This window comes from Bos grunniens, chromosome 10 (assembly GCF_055505025.1).
Source record: "Bos grunniens cultivar Pamir isolate PY7600 chromosome 10, Bosgru_T2T1.0, whole genome shotgun sequence".
Taxonomy (NCBI): domain Eukaryota; kingdom Metazoa; phylum Chordata; class Mammalia; order Artiodactyla; family Bovidae; genus Bos; species Bos grunniens.
This window is the reverse complement of record NC_141174.1, coordinates 100,063,716-100,081,996: the sequence shown is the minus strand read 5'-3', so window position 1 is coordinate 100,081,996 and position 18,281 is coordinate 100,063,716. Positions and strand designations below refer to the sequence as shown.

Below are 18,281 nucleotides of genomic sequence, written 5' to 3'. Positions count from 1 at the left end.
AAGTATTTCTTTCAACACTTTTAGGTCTCCTATGACCATCTCTAAGGTGCAAAGCACTGTGTTTTAAGGAGGGAGGCAAGTTAGTGCCTGGCTTTCACAAAGAAACATAGTCCTGGGCAAGCCGCTGTTGTTTACCATCCTTGGAGCCCACCAGATGGGGCAGACTTCAGTCAGGGACATGGGCTGCCAGCGCTTCACAGCCCATGTGTCCTCATGGCCAGCCCACAGTTGCAGCTTCACTATAGGAATTGAGTCTAATCCTTCTTTTTGGAGGAACTGCCTGAGTGTATTCAACTTTACCCATTTATCCACAATATCATCGCATTCATCCAGTCTGTGGAAAGACTGAATATCAACTATGGGGCTAGGAGTAAAGAGATCCAGAGAGGCTGGCAGATATTTTGCATGGGAAGTGCAGAAGTTGGGGCCTTTATAAGACATACAGAGGTTGTTTATGTCTACCACTTTGGCCTGTATGGGTCACTTGGCAAGCAGTGTACCCAGCCAAGTGACCATTATCCTTAGGCCATCATTGGACCATGTAAAACCCACAAGAGAACAAGATGGTAGCACCAGAATTAAGTTTGGATTCTCTAGGTTTCTGTTAATCTGGCTGCCACCAAGAAGTTGCACCAGTCAGGTTGGCCTGAGGTTGCCATTAGGGAAAAGAGAGACGTATCATGTCCAGAGATGTCAGGGTGGAACCTCCAGTTTTCAAAACAGATGTACATAATTCCTGATTATTACCCAGAACATGTCTGAGAGAAGATGATTCCTTTCTGGGGGTAGCCACATTAAGTGAACAAAGCTCCTTGTTAAAAATATTGTAGACCAGGAGGTGAGACAGGTAGAGTCAGAAATCTTTGGGCTTTGTCCTTTGAGAAGGTCAACATTCCACAGTGCGACACATCTATGGATGGTAGGGAGAGTGAAAAGTCCATTGAATACATTGACAACCAGCCCACTATAGGGTGGTTTTGCAGTAAAACTCATGTATTTTCAAACTCTAAAAAGCAGAAAACATGACACAAGTTAGTTTTAAGCACCAGAATGGTATGACCAAGACCAACTGGTGGGACTGAAATAGTAGCATGGGATTTTGTGAGTGTTTCAGTGGAAGAGAGGAACTACCAATGGCCCCAAGAAAGAATAAAAAATCCAACTTAGTCTTTCAGGAGCAGATGGAGACATGCATACAGTGTGGTCTCCTTCACCTTGAGACAGACAGGTCAGCTTTTAGCAGGAATCACAAACCTGGCATGTAGCAGTAGCCTTGGAATTAGAACAAGTGTTTTTGCTTTTGCCCAATCTATGATGGTGGGCATGTTTCCATATCTGGTAAAACATGGATTTAGATGGAAATAGTATCAAAGTGCGTGGTGCAGCTTGATTACAGTTGTCTCATTGAAGAGCAAGCCCTTACTGTGGGTGTCTACATGAGTGACTCAAAGGGTTGAATCAGCAGCTGTAATTTATTTTTGCTATTCACAGCCCCAAAGAGGGGCTTTCCAAAATGCTAGGCCATTAGTAACAACCCGAGTCAACAAAAATGGAACAAGGTTCATCAAAGGGAGTATTGGACAAAGAACAGCTTGAATCCTGACCATTGAGGAGAGCAACCATGTCCACTTTTGGTTCGGCATTGATGGCATTGAGATTGAAGTACCACAGCAGCACCTGGACACCATTTGGTTTTAGCTGGACTGAGCCATGGGTGAGCCAGTCATTTAGGGAAACCTCTGTGCATTGTCGATCTCACTGAACTAGTGGCTTTGCCTTAAGCAATGACAATTCAGTTCAGTCACTTAGCCATGTCCGACTCTTTGCGACCCCATGGACTGCAGCATGTCAGGCCTCCCTGTGCATCACCAACACTTGGAGTTTACTGAAACGCATGTCCATTGAGTTGCTGATGCCATCCAATCATCTTATCCTCCGTCACCCCCTTCTCCTCCTGCCTTCAATCTTTCCCAGCATCAGGGTATTTTCTAATGAGTCACTTCTTTGCATCAGGTGGCCAAAGTACTGGAGTTTCAGCTTCAACATCAGTCTTTCCAATGAATATTCAGGACTGACTTCCTTTAGGATGGACTGGATGGATCTCCTTGCAGTCCAAGGGACTCTCAAGAGTCTTCTCCAACCCCACAGTTCAAAAGCATCAATTTTTTGGCATTCAGCTTTCTTTATAGTCCAAGTCTCGCATCCATATATGACTACTGGAAAAACCATAGCTTTGATTAGGTGGACCTTTGTTGGCAAAGTAATGTCTCTGCTTGTTAATATGCTGTTTAGGTTGGTCATAACTTCTCTATGAAGGAGCAAGTGTCTTTTAATTTCATGGCTGCAGTCATAATCTGCAGTGATTTTGGAGCCCTTCTTGGGGCTCCTTTTCTAAATCCAGCTTGAATGTCTGGAAGTTCATGGTGCACATACTGTTGAAGCCTGGCTTAGAGAATTTTGAACATTACTTTACTAGTGTGTGAGATGAGTGCAATTGTGTGCTAGTTTGAGCATTCTTTGGCATTGGAATTGAGCCTTTCTTAGGAATTGGAATAAAAACTGACCTTTTCCAGTCCTGTGGCCACTGCTGAGTTTTCCAAATTTGCTGGCATATTGAAGGCAGCACTTTCACAGTATCATCTTTTAGCATTTGAAATAGCTCAACTGGAATTCCATCACCTCTACTAGCTTTGTTCATAGTGATGCTTCCTAAGGCCCACTTGACTTCACATTCCAGGATGTCTGGCTCTAGGTGAGTGATCACACCATCATGATTATCTGGTTCATGATATTTTTTGTATAGTTATGTGTATTCTTGCCATCTCTTAATATCTTCTGCTTCTGTTAGGTCCATACCATTTCTGTCCTTTTGTGTGCATCTTTGCATGAAATGTTCCCTTGGTATCTCTAATTTTCTTGAAGAGATCTCCAGACTTTCCCATTCTATTGTTTTCCATTATTTCTTTGTATTGATCTCTGAGGAAGGCTTTCTTATCTCTCCTTGCTATTCTTTGGAATTCTGCATTCAGATGGGTATATCTTTCCTTTTCTCCTTTGCCTTCGCTTCTCTTCTTTTCACAGCTATTTGTAAAGTCTCCTCAGAAAACCATTTTGCCTTTTTGCATTTCTTTTCCTTGGTCTTGATCCCTGCCTCCTGTATAATGTCATGAACCTCTGTCCATAGTTCTTCAGGCACTCTGTCTATCAGATCTAATCCCTTGAATCTATTTGTCGCTTCCACTGTATAATCATAAGGGATTTGATTTAGGTCATACCTGAATGGTCTAGTGGTTCCCTACTTTCTTCAATTTAAGTCTGAATTTGGCAATAAGGAGTTCATGGTCTGTGCCACAGTCAGCTCCCGGTCTTGTTTTTGCTGACTATATAGAGCTTCTCCATCTTTGGCTGCAAAGAATATAATCAATCTGATTTCGGTGTTGACCATCTGGTGATGTCCATGTGTAGAGTCTTCTCTTGTGTTGTTGGAAGAGGATGACTGACCCTCTGACCAGTGAGTTTTCTTGGCAAAGCTTTATTAGCCTTTGCCCTGCTTCCTTCTGTACTCCAAGGTCAAATTTGCCTGTTACTCCAGGTGTTTCTTTTGCACTTCCTACTTCTGTATTCCAGTCCCCTATAATTGAAAAGACATCTTTTTTGGTTGTTAGTTTTAGAAGGTCTTGTAGGTCTTCATATAAACATTCAACTTCAGCATTACTGGTCAGGGCATAGACTTGGATTGCTGTGATATTGAATGGTAGTGTAATGGGGAATAAAGTTTCCCCCAGGAGGATGGCTGTCATTTCTTCATGTCAAGCCAAGATACTCCCTGGGCTAGGTTAGCTGTATCTTGAGCATTTCATTTTCCTTTGACAAGTGAGTCCTGTTGTGATGTGCCATTCACATCCTGTTAATCGTTGTGTCTGAGTTGATGGCAGGACATAATGGAATTATCAGCCTAAAGAGTTACAAGGGCTCCATGGGTCAGGTGTTCAGTGTCAACTGGAGCCCAGTAGCAAACAAAGAGCTGCTTTTCAAAAGGGATGTGCCCAGTAACTTTCTCAAAGAAGTGATGGGTCCAGAACCATAGGAGTGCCCCTGATGGAAGCTTCCAGATGAAGGCATCTTCTGCCAGAAGCTTCAGTGGGTGAAATCATTAGCCAGAAGCATATAGCTCCTAGAGGCCATTAAGATTGTAAAGCCCTATTTGGGATGGGGTAGAGAGATGATTAGAAAGCAATTTACATTTTTTTTTTTAACACTTCTCTACATGCAGCTTTTACCAATCAGAATTCCTCCTGGCACTTATGGGACAAAATGTACAAGCATATAACATATTATTTCTCTTAATAGTGTCAGTTGAAGAATCAGCAGCAACAGTACATTGAATTGGTCCAAATGCCCCACCCATAAAGTCATGTTAGCTTCCCTGTCCCATTGTGGGCCCTGCCAGTACTTAGTAGTAGAATTCTGATGTCCCTACCCCTCGTGGAACTGGTAGAATGGTGAATTGGGCATCTGTAGCCACTCCAGTACTCTTGCCTAGAAAATCCCATGGATGGAGGAGCCTGGTAGGCTGCAGTCCATGGGGTCACTACGTGTCAGCCGCGACTGAGCGACTTCACTTTCACTTTCATGCAATGGAGAAGGAAATGGCAACCCACTCCAGTGTTCTTGCCTGGAGAATCCCAGGGACGGCAGAGCCGGGTGGGCTGCTGTCTATGGGGTCGCACAGAGTCGGACATGACTGAAGTGACTTAGCAGTAGCAGCAGTATCCAACAAAGTCATAAAAGTTTGAGTCTCTCTCCTCCCTGAAATTTCTCAGCATACTCAAATGGGTCTATCTAGCCACTGGAGACAAAAATACCTTGCCTCACCTCTAATCATACTTTCTTTTAAAGTCCTTTAGCCTGGAGAGAAAGGAGGGGTCAAGGGGCAGGGAGGGAGAAGATGGCTCTGTTCCAGGAAACACATCTTTGTAGTCACTTTCTGGTTAGAGTGCCTTGGAAGTGGATCATGGTTCCATCAAATGAACTTCCAATGTTTTGGGTTCACTTAATTCTCTGGGTTGAAAGATGAGATCATCATGACAGATACCATCAGGTCAGTTTGGGGTGCCTTCTGACTCAGCTGTGGCAATCACATGCTTTCTAGCTCAGACATATTTGCTCCTGTTGCCTGATTGGGCTTGATTCTTTGAGTGATGCTTTTTTATTTTAAAGGATTCCTCCTTAATTTGGGGCATTTCCTGATCCTTCATTGTAATAAAAGCTCCTAGATTTTCACCTGCTTTTAATGTATGTTCTAGGAGAATTTTCCAGGGAGGTAGGGCCAATCATAAGAGTGTATCCAGATTGCTTTGGGTAAGTTTCTCATCCTCTAGTGAGTTACCTTCGTCAGCATTGTAAACCCAATATAGGGCAGTAAGCAGTCATATCATGGTCAATAACACATCTATAGTTTCTTACAGGAGTTTGTCTATGGTAGAATATGTGGATGAGGTAGCTGAGTTTAAAGGACCAGGAATGGGTTGGACAAATTCAGTAGCTATTCGATGTCTAGGTCCTCTGTCCTCTAACACAGAGGAATAGCAGGATGAATGGGATGCTAGCCCCCAGCCTAGGAGCTGAGTTCAGGTAAGGTCTGGACTGTCATAGGGTCAGACACAAACAGGTATTAATATTTACTTTTTGAGCTCATCCGTTGTTAGGTAAGAAATTTAATGAGGGAACTGAGCTTAGAAGAGTAAGAGTGTATATAAAGGGACAGAATTGGGACTCAAAGATTGAAATCCCATTGGGAACTTGATATATTTGGGTGTGGATTGGGAAGAAGTCTCAGGAACATTGTTTTTATGGGCCAGTGGGTGTCAGGCTCTCTTGGAGGAACAGGTTCAAGATAATCATCTTTTACTGGTCTTCTGCAATAAAACACTAGCTAGTTTCCCTGAGTTCAGACTCTCCCCCTGCCAATACCTCTTCCAGGTGGCTGCCAGAGTTCCATTTGTGAAACCCAAACCTTATTGTGTTGGTACACTGCTAGAAAACTCTTCTTTGGGCTTCCACTGCAAAATAATGAAGTCTGAACTCTTTTGTAGGGCATATAACGTACTTCACAAGTTGGACTGTCTGCTCTGCAAGCTCAGCTCTTATGTCTCCCTAACATGTACCCAGTGTTCTAGCCACATGGAATTATATGTTTTCCCCTGAATACACTGGGCTCTTTTATGCCAGTTTGCCTTTACTGTCTTGCCTGGAATGACCTTGCCTGTCGCTGCCTGGAAAACTACTAGGCTGAGCTCAGTCTCCCCTCTGGATGGTTCTCTGGCTGGCGGGCTGCGCTGCTGTGGTATCACGTGCACATGGGTTATGATGCCGCGGGAGGGCAGAGGCTCTGTCTGTGTTGCTACCAGACTGTGCCCTTTTGGAAGGAACTTGTCTTATTGATTTTGGTAGCCCTGCTACCTACTCTAGTCTTTGGCATATCGTGGGCACTTATTCAATATTTGTTGAATCCATTTATATCTTTATGATGCACATGATTATTTCCTTGAAGCAATAAATATTTCATTTTATCATGTTAAAAAAAATGGACAAGGACCCAAGATATGGATTATAATAAATAATAACACCAATCCATCAGATACAGTATTAATGACTTTATATTAGATATTCATTTTTCATTTCCAAAGCAATCAGCAGTAACTGCTGTAATTAAATGCTCTAATCTTTAAGGTTATTAAGTGTGAAATTAAGTTGAAGTCATCCAAGGGACAGTAGGTGAACATTGTTTTAGAGAATGAATGTTTATGAGTTTTTTTTTTTAAAGAGATACATGTCATACATACACTACATAGATCTTTTTCTGCTATACTCTTTACTTGTTCCCCAAAGCAGCACCTCCAACACTCCACACAACCTTTCTCTTCATTCCTTGCCTAAAAAACAAATATCCAAAAGGAATAGAGATATTGTGTCAAAGTATTCATAAATACAAAAGATACTTATGGAAGCACTATTTGAAATGTTGTCTGAAGGAACACTTGGAAAACATTCTTGTGCACTTGGTGAGGTATTGAATCTGCAGAGAATGCACAGCATTTATTCTTCCTGAAGAACAATTTCACTAGACCATTTTCTGGAAAATGGAAGATCTTGTTACCTTGGAGGAATAGCCTGGTTTCTCAGTATCTTAGTCATTGGGTGACTAGTTTGTGAAAAACATTCTTTGATTCTGCTAGAGACCCTTCCGGAGAAGGCAATGGCACCCCACTCCAGGACTCTTGCCTGGAAAATCCCATGGATGGAGCAGCCTGGTAGGCTGCAGTCCATGGGGTCACTACGTGTCGGATGCAACTGAGCGACTTCACTTTCACTTTTAACTTTCACACAATGGAGAAGGAAATGGCAACCCACTCCAGTGTTCTTGCCTGGAGAATCCCAGGGACGGGGGAGCCTGATGGGCTGCCGACTATGGGGTCACACAGAGTCGGACACAACTGAAGCAACTTAGCAGCAGCAGCAGCAGACACCCTTCATGCTAAATATTATCTAAGTATAATTAAGAAAAAAAATGGCATCCCTTAACAATCCTTTGGATGGCTTCCCTAGCTGGCTCGGCAGTAAAGACAGCCACCTGCCAGTGCAGGAGATGCAGGTGGGGTCACTAGATTGGGAAGGAGGAAATGGCAACCCACTCCAGTGTTCTTGCCTGGAAAATCCCATGGACAGGGGAGCCTGGTCGGCTACCGTCCATGGGGTTGCAAAAGAGTCATATGTAACTTAGTGACTAAACAACAATAGTCTTTCTGATGTGACACACTGACCCACAAGATTCCCTGACACTAAACTGCAGCCACATGTAGGGTGCAGACCAAAAGTGCACACCCCTACACTGATAAATATTGTACAGTAGTGCCCATTTTTCCACAAGGAAAGACTGACACAGAGCAATAACAGTCCTTCAGTATATAAGAAAGTCAACACCAGTCAACCACATTTTCCCACTGAGGATGGGAAAGTCTGCTACTAATAAACAGTTAGTATTGGTTTTCAAGAAAACATTTGTTTTCTACTTTTAGTCTGGTCCACAAGAATATATCTTCAAATAAGAAAATAAATCCTGGTTATGAAGAAGGAAATCTAACAAGTACTCATTGAGTGTTGTCACATATTTTGCACATGAAGTCATTCAGTACCCATTTTAACCTTCTTCCAACTTGTCTCCTTCCACTAGAGAGGCTTGAAAGATACAAATTATACTTGCATACTCCCTTGCAATTAGACTACAGACATGTGACCTAGGTGCTACCAGTCAGATGGCTCTGAATAACATTTGAATACTAAAATGAGAAACCCGAGGCTTTAGTCTTAGAGAGAGAATAGATCTTCTGACATGCACAGTGGAGTTGGAAGCTGGTTCTTTTGAAATAGCTATGATAGGAGTTGTTGTGTTCATATCTTAACATGCTCAGTACTAAATTTGGGGCAGTAGCTCAGCTGGTAAAGAATCTGCCTGCAATGCAGCAGACCCCGGCTTGATTCCTGGGTTGGGAAGATCCTCTGGAGAAGGGACAGGCTACACACTCCAGTATTCTTGGGCTTCCCTGATGACTCAGCTGGCAAAGAATCCACCTGCAATGTGGGAGACCTGGGTTCGATCCCTGGGTTGGGAAGATCCCCTGGAGAAAGGAACAGCTTCCCACTCCAGTTATTCTGGCCTGGAGAGTGCCATGGACTGAATAGTCCGTGGGGGGTCTGAGTCAGACACGAATGAACAACTTTCACTTTCACTTTTCTTTCATGGTATGAGTTGAAAGTTTTTCCTGCCTTCGTTGTGCCTGGCTTGGTAGTATCCAAGTCTTGTGCTCTAGACCACATGGGGATATGAAAGCTACCAAAAATCCCCTTCTATTTCGACAAATTAGTGTCTTGTATTGTTAGTGGGCTGCCGTCTATGGGGTCGCACAGTCAGACACGACTGAAGTGACTTAGCGGCAGCAGCATTGTTTGTAAACAAGAATTCTGCTTGTCTTTAGTGTACTAAAGACATATTTTCTGTTCTTTGGTATATTCTAGAAAGGGACATACATACTAAACACAGATAGAATGAGAAACATATAATTGCAACTGTGGAGTTAAAATGGAAGAAAGCATAGGGAGATATGGGCCCTCCCAGGTGGCGCCAGTGGTAAAGAAGTCATCTGCCATTGCAGGAGATGTAAGAGACATGGGTTCAATCCCTGGGTCAGAAAGATCCCCTGGAGGAGGGCATGGCAACCCATTCCAATATTCTTGCCTGGAGAATTCCCATGAACAGAGGAACCTGGGGGGTTATAGTCCATAGGGTCGCACAGAGTGACTTAGGACACACACATAGGGAGATATGGAAAATAATGGGATTGAAGTTTGAAACTGTGGCCCTGCTTTAATCTCCCAACCCAAGTACCCATCAACCCACTTGCAACTAAGGACGAGTGAGAAACAAATGAGCATCTGGCTGCAGTATGAGCATTGCTAGATGGATCTCTTCTGAAAATATAGAGAAACTTGGGCCTTTTTTTTTTTTCATTAAATGTCAAATGATCTAACATTGCTATTCATAAATAGGTATCATAACAGAATACCAGAACAGTTTAAAGCAAAGGAAATTAGAGTCTGCATGATAACTATATAATATACGTATCCCTTAGCTCTAATACAGCACCACTGTTCTCAACTCTGACCAGATAGGAAACAGTTAATGAAGAATCTTATGTTCCTTCTCTGGTTATTAACTTAAGTACAACATAGATGTAAAAAATTATAATGCATTTATTGAACTATTCCTAGTTCTTTATATAGTGCTCTATATCTTAATCTTTTTCTACTTTGTGGAATTAATTTATTTTAATTAATCTATACCCTGAGCACCTACCCACTCAAGGCCATATAACTGAACATTGTGTGCTAAAACTTACCTGGAGAAGAATATCAATGGTAGATGCAAAAATTATACATGGAATTCTATACACTTTTGAAATATGAGATCCAAATTTGATGAATTTCATTGGTCACACTCAAATTTGAAATATAATAAACTTCACATAAAAATCCTATTAAATTCCTAACAGGATTATATCCTCACCATTTTTAACATAAATCTGCCCACTCATCTATTTCTAAAGATAGAAAGCATAATGTACTTGAAAGAATATAGGCTTTGAAATCAAATAGAACTGTGTTTGCATTCCATTGTTGCCATTTACTAGGTCTATGGCCATGATTATATTACTTAATTTCTTTGAATATCACTGTATAATGGAAAGAGTAATACCTACTTTACAAAGCTTCAGTTCACTTCAGTTCAGTTCAGTTGCTCAGTCATGTCCGACTCTTTGTGACCCCATGAATCGCAGCACGTCAGGCCTCCCTGTCCATCACCATCTCCCGGAGTTCACTCAAACTCACGTCCATCGAGTCGGTGATGCCATCCAGCCATCTCATCCTCTGTCATCCCCTTCTCCTCCTGCCCCCAGTCCCTCCCAGCATCACACTCTTTTCCAATGAGTCAACACTTCGCATGAGGTGGCCAAAGTATTGGAGTTTCAGCTTTAACATCATTCCTTCCAAAGAACACCCAGGACTGATCTCCTTTAGAATAGACTGGTTGGATCTCCTTGCACTCCAAGGGACTCTCAAGAGTCTTCTCCAACACCACAGCTCAAAAGCATCAATTCTTCAGCGCTCAGCTTTCTTCACAGTCCAACTCTCACATCCATGCATGACCACTGGAAAAACCATAGCCTTGACTGGACGGACCTTTGTTGGCAAAGTACTGTCTCTGCTTTTGAATATGCTATCTAGGTTGGTCATAACTTTCCTTCCAAGGAGTAAGCATCTTTTAATTTCATGCTTAGATATTAATAAATATTAATATTTCCTTTCCCTTTTTCCCTAATTACCACTCCCTCCTCTGGCTTCTCAGAATTTCTGGAAAATAAGTGTTCATTTCATTACTCTGTTAACTAATTTTAAAAGAAATTGTTTATCTATATGCATGTGTTTATTTATGTGTACAGTTACATGCCATCCTAAAATTAAACTCATAAAATACTTTAAAATGCACTTGTAACTAAGAAACATCTGTTAAGAAACTAATTGATTAGGCTCTTATATGTCATGTGACTTCATAAAATAATGATTTTATTAGATTAAGTAAGAACTTGAGATTTTTAAGTCAGAGAACATATTGAGTTACTCCAGACTCCTCCTAGGAAATGTAAAACAGTAAGAATTAAGTAATTTTTTGAAACCCCAAAACTATCTGTGACAAGTTATACTATACTCTTACAAAGAAAGATCGGTTCAAATAAATACATATTTTTCATTAATAATGGAATTATAAATAGTCCTAATTAATGAATAACTTTACATCTGATTATGAATCAAATAAAGTAACACATTTGGAACTATATAGTATATGTAATGCTTTAATTGAACTATTTGTAGCATTCAGATATTCAATGTAACAGTTAGATATTCTTCTTTCTTAGGGAATAAGTGTATTCAGATCAGATCAGATCAGAGAAAAATAAAAGATAAATATACATGAGAGTTTTAATTGAGTAAGAATTTGTTGTTGTTGTTCAGTCGTTAAGTCGTGTCCAACTCTCTACAACCCCATGGACTACAGCATGCCAGGCTCTTCTGTCCTCCACTATCTCCCAGAGTTTGCTCAAATTCATGTCCATTGAGTTGGTGTTGTTATTCAACCATCTCATCCTCTATCACCCACTTCTCCTCCCACCTTCAATCTTTACCAGCATCAAGGCCTTTTCCAATGAATCAGTTCTTTGCTTCAGGTGGCCAAAGTACTGGCGCTTCAGCTTCAGCATCAGTCCTTCCAATGAATATTCAGGATTGATTTCCTTTAGGATGGACTGGTTGAATCTCCTTGCAGTCCAAGGGACTCTCAAGAGTCTTCTCCAGCACCATAATTTGAAAGCATCAATTCTTTGGCTCTCAGCCTTCTTTATTATCCAAATCTCACATCCATGCATGACTGCTGGAAAAACCATAGCTTTGACTATATGGACCTTAGTTGGCAATGCAGAAGGAAATGGCAGCCACTCCAGTATTCTTGCCTGGAAAATCCCATGGACGGAGGAGCCTGGTAGGCTACAGTCCATGGGGTCGCAAAGAGTCAGACACGACCGAGCAACTTTCCTTTCCTTAGTTGGCAAAGCGATGTCTCTGCTTTTTAATACCCTCTCTAGGTTTGTCACAGCTTTCCTTCCAAAGAGCAACCATCTTTTAATTTCATGGCTGCAGTCACCATCTGCAGTTATTTTGGAGTCAACAAAATAAAATCTATCACTGCTTGCAATTTTTTCCCCTTCTATTTGTAATGGAGTGATGACTCTGGTTGCCATGATCATAGGTTTTGAATGTTGAGTTTCAAGCCAGTTTTTTCATTCTTCTCTTTCACTCTCATCAAGAGGCTCTTTAGTTCCTCTTCACTCTCTACCATTAGCGTGAATTTAGTTAATTACAATTGTCAGGGAGTTTCATCAGCTACTGGATTGGGCAGTAGATAGAAAGATATATATGAACATCCATGGTTTTCAGTTTTGTAATTTTACTTTATTATTATTATTTTTTTTACAGATTCCAGTTCTCTGTTGATATTCTTCATCTTGTCATCTATGTTTTGCACACACTAATGGCAAGTATCTTAAAATCCTTGTAACTACAATTTTTTTTTCTATTGATTTTGACTATTTGATCTTGTTGCCTAGTATGCTTGGCATTTTAAAAAATTATCATTATTATTTCATGGTGGACAGTGTCTATGTAGAGTAAATTTCAATTTCAAGCTGTGAATGATTTTGGGGTCCTACTGAGAGTATTTTCTTTAGATTTTGGCAGGCAGGCAGGCAGGCAGAGTAAAGGCAGATCACCTTCACTCAATCTGGTAGGAAACAGATCCAGAGCTGAGTTTCAGTCTTTGTAAGGACTGTTCAATTTCTTATCAGCCTTACTTCTAGGATGTAGCCTTTCTAGGGGTCCCAACTATAGTCTGGGGGTATTTACCAGGGTTTTTGTCTCCCCAAGGCTCTTTTCAGATCTTCCCTGGTGGCTCAGACTGTAAACTACAATGCAGGAGACCTGGGTTCAATCCTTGGGTTGGGAAGATCTCCTGGAGAAGGAAATGGCAACCCACTCCAGTATTCTTACCTGGAAAATCCCATGGACGGAGGAACCTTGTTAGGCTACAGTCCACGGGGTCTCAAAGAGTCGGACACGACTGAGCGACTTCACTCACTCAAGGCTTTTTTCAGCTGTAGTCTCAGATTCTCCCAGTCTCTGCCCCTTGCCTCTAGCTTCTCAGTTTCTCAGATCTACTGTAAATCGACAAATACCTTCAGGGAAAAGTAACACTAAATTTTAACCTCATTATTCCATACTTCCCCTCCCTCCAGGGTCTTGCATTCCTAATCTTCACTGCTTTTGTAGCTCTCTGATGCCTTCAGAGAGTTGATTAACATTTTTTTCCCCAGATTCTCTGGGGAAATTTTCAGTGGGAGAGTTGGCCTGAAACAAGCTAGTATATACCCTAACTGAAATTAGCCTATGCTTCTATAGGTGTATATATAGGCAACTCTTGCTAATACAGAATTTGATTAACCTATTTGCAATTAATTGTGGCTTAAAAATAGTAAAAAGTGCATTAAAATATACGTATATACAGAAAGTATTTCATATTTCTAATATGTTTTGATATTTCTAATATGTTTTCATATTAGAAGGGTTGTTGGTGCTGTTTAGAAAGCAACACAACCTACATAATTTTGCAGCAACTTGGAATCATTCTGCTCCATCAAAAAAAAAACACCAATATGTATATATAAACATTTTTTCCTCCTGTAAACAGACTTTTCTGAGTCCCAAACCATAGCCGGGCAAGTAGCAAAGGCAAGATAGATCGAAGTAACTTCCAGTACCAGAGCCAGGCTGTGATGCTGAACAAATTAGATGAGGAGAGAAAGGAACATGAAACTAGTCATATCTCTTGCCCTGCTTGCTTCCTGTTTCTATATGTTAAAAAAAAAAAAGAAAAGAAAAAAGCTCAGTTAAGAAATGCCAGAAACAGACATTTCAATAGAGTAACTGTTGGTATTTGGTTTTCTCAAGAAATTTCTTTGATGTTTTCTGCTCCTAAATATCTGTACTTGAATTTGTTTCATATAGTTGGATTTAGATTAATAAATATAAATGTGTCCCTAAGTATGATTACACTGGTAACTTTAACTCAGATTACATTAAATCTATTTTAGACCACATTTGTAAGTTTCTTTTTTCATATACACATCCATGACTTAAGCAACTCATTTAACACCAAAAAAAAAGCATTGTTTTTCTTTAAAAGAAAGGGTATAAAAAAATGGAACTAAAACGGGTGTATCAGGAGCTGTGTTTCATATTTCACACTCCTGATCAGTCATTAGGTTTCCTAATTCCTCACAGTCCCAATCAGAAGTATAGAAATAGTGTCACAGAGAAAGCACATGAGTCTCACGGGACTGCAGCTTTGCACAACCCCAGGAGGCACCGACAGTGGGCTGTGTGCCTAATGGCTTCTGAAGTCCTTACGGGCCGAAGCCCTGTTCTAAGGCCAACATCTTGTCTGCTGATTCTCAGTCCTAACTATGTATCTGAATTATCTAGTGAGCTTTGCCAAAACTTTTATTCCAGTCCTACTGAATTAGAATCTGAAAGATTGGAACCCAAAGATTTGTCTGTGTTTTTGAATGTAATCCAGTAATTTTTGCAGCACAGCCACGTTTGGAAACGTGTACTCAAATTCATTCCTACCTCTGTTTCTAAGATGTTGTTACAGATTTAGAGTTTTGTTGTTCTCAGATATCATCTTTACCTGATGATTTTCCTTATCTTTTCTCAATAATCCACTTTTATCCTTGACATCTTTTATCAAAATATTTTTCATATCTTATCTAATAACACTAATATGTAATTGAAGTTTTTGTTAGTCTTAAACAATGGAGAAAGACAGATCACACTTACACGATTTCTTATTATTTAATATAAAATATTTTAAGTGGAAATTACAAAACTAATATATCTATGATCAGTGATATGTGTACCAATTTTCTCTCTATTAAAAAAAAAAAAGCAAATTGAGCTATAGCCTTCCCTCATCCCTTTCCATTCCCCCCTTTACCAGAGGTAAAAGAAACTGGTATTTATCATTTTCATACATAGTTTGGTAACTGTTCACCTTGGAGACCTGCTGTGGATATAGGTACAGTCCCGGGCAAGATTTACAGCCTCTCCCCTGGATTTTGAAGGGCCAGCAAGAACTCACCGGACACCACTAGAACCGCTGCGATTGTGCGATACATATACACAGTCGATCCTCATTTGCTGAGACTCATTTGTAAGCCCCAGTCTACACTCACGAAGCTTTTGCAGTCATGTACACAGTGGTAGGTAGGGAAAGATTTGAGTGACTGGATGCGCATTCGCAGCTAAGATTGGCCAAAGCAAGTTCTGTTTTCTCGTCTTCATTCTCATCCTATCAACAGGTGGCTTTTTCTGGTCTATTTAGTGCCTTTGTTTTGCATTTGCATTTTTGTGCCTTTTTTTCATGATGATTTTGCTGTTTAAAATGTCCGCTAAATTTAGTATTGAAGTGCTGTCCGATGTTCCTAAGGGCAAAAAGCCTGCAGTGTGCCTCATAGAGAAAACACATGTACTGGGTAAGCTTTGTTTAGGCCTGAGTTAAAGTGCTGTCATTGTATAGTGCTGTTTTATATTTCTATAAAATACACTGTTTATAAGCATATATTGTGAAATGATTACCACATTGATTTTAGTTAATATCTATCTCCTCATATAGTTACAAAAAAGAAAAAGAAAAAAATACATTTTTCCTTGTCAGGAGAGCTATTAATATTAAAATTTACTCTGTAACAATTTTCACATATACCGTACAGGAAGATCCCCTGGAGGAGGGCATAGCAACCCACTCCACTATTCTTGCCTAGACAATCCCATGGATAGAGGAGCCTGGTGGGCTACAGTCCATGGGGTCACAAAGAGTCGGACACGACTGAGCGACTAAGCACAGCACAGCACAGCAATGCTAACTATAGTCGTTATGTTTTACATAACATCCCCTGTGCTTATTTATAACTAGATGTTTATACCTTTTGACCATCTTTATCCTATTTGCCACCCCTCATCTCCTGTCTCTGGTAACCACAAATTTCATCTCTTTTTCTATGAGTTGTTTATTATTTCTTTTTCGTGTGTGTTTGGTGTTTTTTATTTTTAATTCCGCATATAAGTAAGATCATGCAATATTTGTCTTTCTCTGTCTTATTTCATTTAATGTAATGCAATTAGATTCATTCAATCTGTCCCATATTGCAGATTTCCTTATTTTTATGACTGAATAGTATTCTATTTTATTTATCCATATCACATTTTTTAAAATCCAGTCATTTGTTTGTGGGCAATAGACAGTTTTAATGTGGCTATTGTAAATAGCCAGTTTGTCTTAAACTGTCCCTCTGAAGACAATGGGTCTTTTTCCCCCTCTAACTGCTTTTGAGATTCTTTTCTTTGTCTCTGATTTTAAGCAATTTCACTCTGATGTGACTAAATGTGGTTTACTTGGATCTTACCTTGTTTAGGTTTTATGAATCTTAGATCTGGATTCATGTGTATTTTCTGTTCCTTTTACTCTGTGCTACAGTTTGAATCTTTTTTTACTGATCCAGCTTCTATATTACTAATCATTTCTTCTGTTCTGTCTTACCTTCTTTGAATTCTTTACCGGCTTTGAATTCTTTATTTCCTTGATTGTGTTTTTCAGTTTTAGAATTTCCATTTGCTATTTTATAGACACTTTCTCTGTTGAAAAATTTATCTTTAATAATTTTCCTCAACATATTTATAATAGTTTAAACAAATCTTTGTACAATAATCATTGTATGCCTAGTAATTCTCCTTGAGTGGCAGAAAGCAAATAAGAACTAAAGAGCCTCTTGATGAAAGTGAAAGAGAGTGAAAAAGTTGGCTTAAAACTCAACATTCAAAAAACTAAGATCATGGCATCCGGTCCCATCACTTCATGGCAAACAGATGGGGAAGCAATGGAAACAGCGAGAGACTTTATTTTGGGGGGCTCCAAAATCACTGCAGATGGTGGCTGCAGCCATGAAATTAAAAGATGCTTGTTCCTGGAAGAAAAGCTATGACGAGCCTAGACAGCATATTAAAAAGCAGAGACATTACTTTGTCAACAAAGGTCCCTGTAGTCAAAGCTGTGGTTTTTCCAGTAGTCATGTATGGATGTGAGAGGTGGACTATAAAGGAAGCTCAGTGCCAAAGAATTGATGCTTTTGAACTGTGGTGTTGGAAAAGACTCTTTAGAGTCCTTTGGACTTCAGGGAATTTAAACCAGTCCATTCCAGAGGAAATCAGTCCTGAATATTCATTGGAAGGACTGATGCTGAAGCTGAAACTCCAAATCTTTGGCCACCTGATGTGAAGAGCTGACTCATTCATTAGAAAAGACCCTGATGCTGGGAAAAATTGAAGGTGGGAGGAAAAGGGGACAACAGAGGATGAGATGGTTGGATGGCATCACTGACTCAATGGACATGAGCTTCAGTAAGCTCTGGGAGTTGGTGATGGACAAGGAAGCCTGGCGTGATGCAGTCCATGGGGTCGCAAAGAGTCGAACATGACTGAGCAACTGAACTGAACTGACAACCCAAGTTATTGTTAAAATTACATGGGCTGCAGATAGTTTTTTTTAAGGGGTGATCTATTTTTTTTCTCCTGGAGAGAAGTTAAAGGATAATCACCTCAATCCAATCAAATATGAAGTTGGCTCAAGGGTGAGTTTCAGACTTGTCAATTTCCAGTTTTTTCTTAATATTATGTCATAACCCAGGCTTCCCAGGTAGCACAGTTGGTAAAGATCCACCTGCCAATGCAGGAGACGTGGGTTTGATCTCTGGGTCAGCAAGATCCCCCAGAAGAGGAAATGGCAACCCACTCCGTATTCTTGCCTGGAGATTCCTATGGACAGAGGAGTCTGGCAGGCTACAGTCCATACAGTCACAAAGAGTCAGACATGAATGAAGCAATTTAATATGCACACATTAACTAATTATTTTAGTTAATTAGTTTATTTTTTTTTTTTCTATCACTAATTCCCCCAGAATTTGGTAACCCACTCCAGTATCTTGCCTGGAGAATTTCATGGA

At 40.2% G+C, this 18,281-nt stretch overlaps 1 long non-coding RNA gene across 2 annotated transcripts in view; it reads left to right on the top strand.

Annotated features, from left to right (window-relative positions):
• LOC147365493 (uncharacterized) overlaps positions 1–12,707 on the top strand; it is a 318,067-nt gene extending 305,360 nt beyond the window's left edge. For both annotated transcript variants that reach the window (XR_015135598.1, XR_015135597.1), the window contains exon 4: positions 12,646–12,707. This is a non-coding gene — a long non-coding RNA (uncharacterized LOC147365493). The remainder of the gene's footprint in view (positions 1–12,645) is intronic.
• Positions 12,708–18,281: the final 5,574 nt, after the last annotated feature.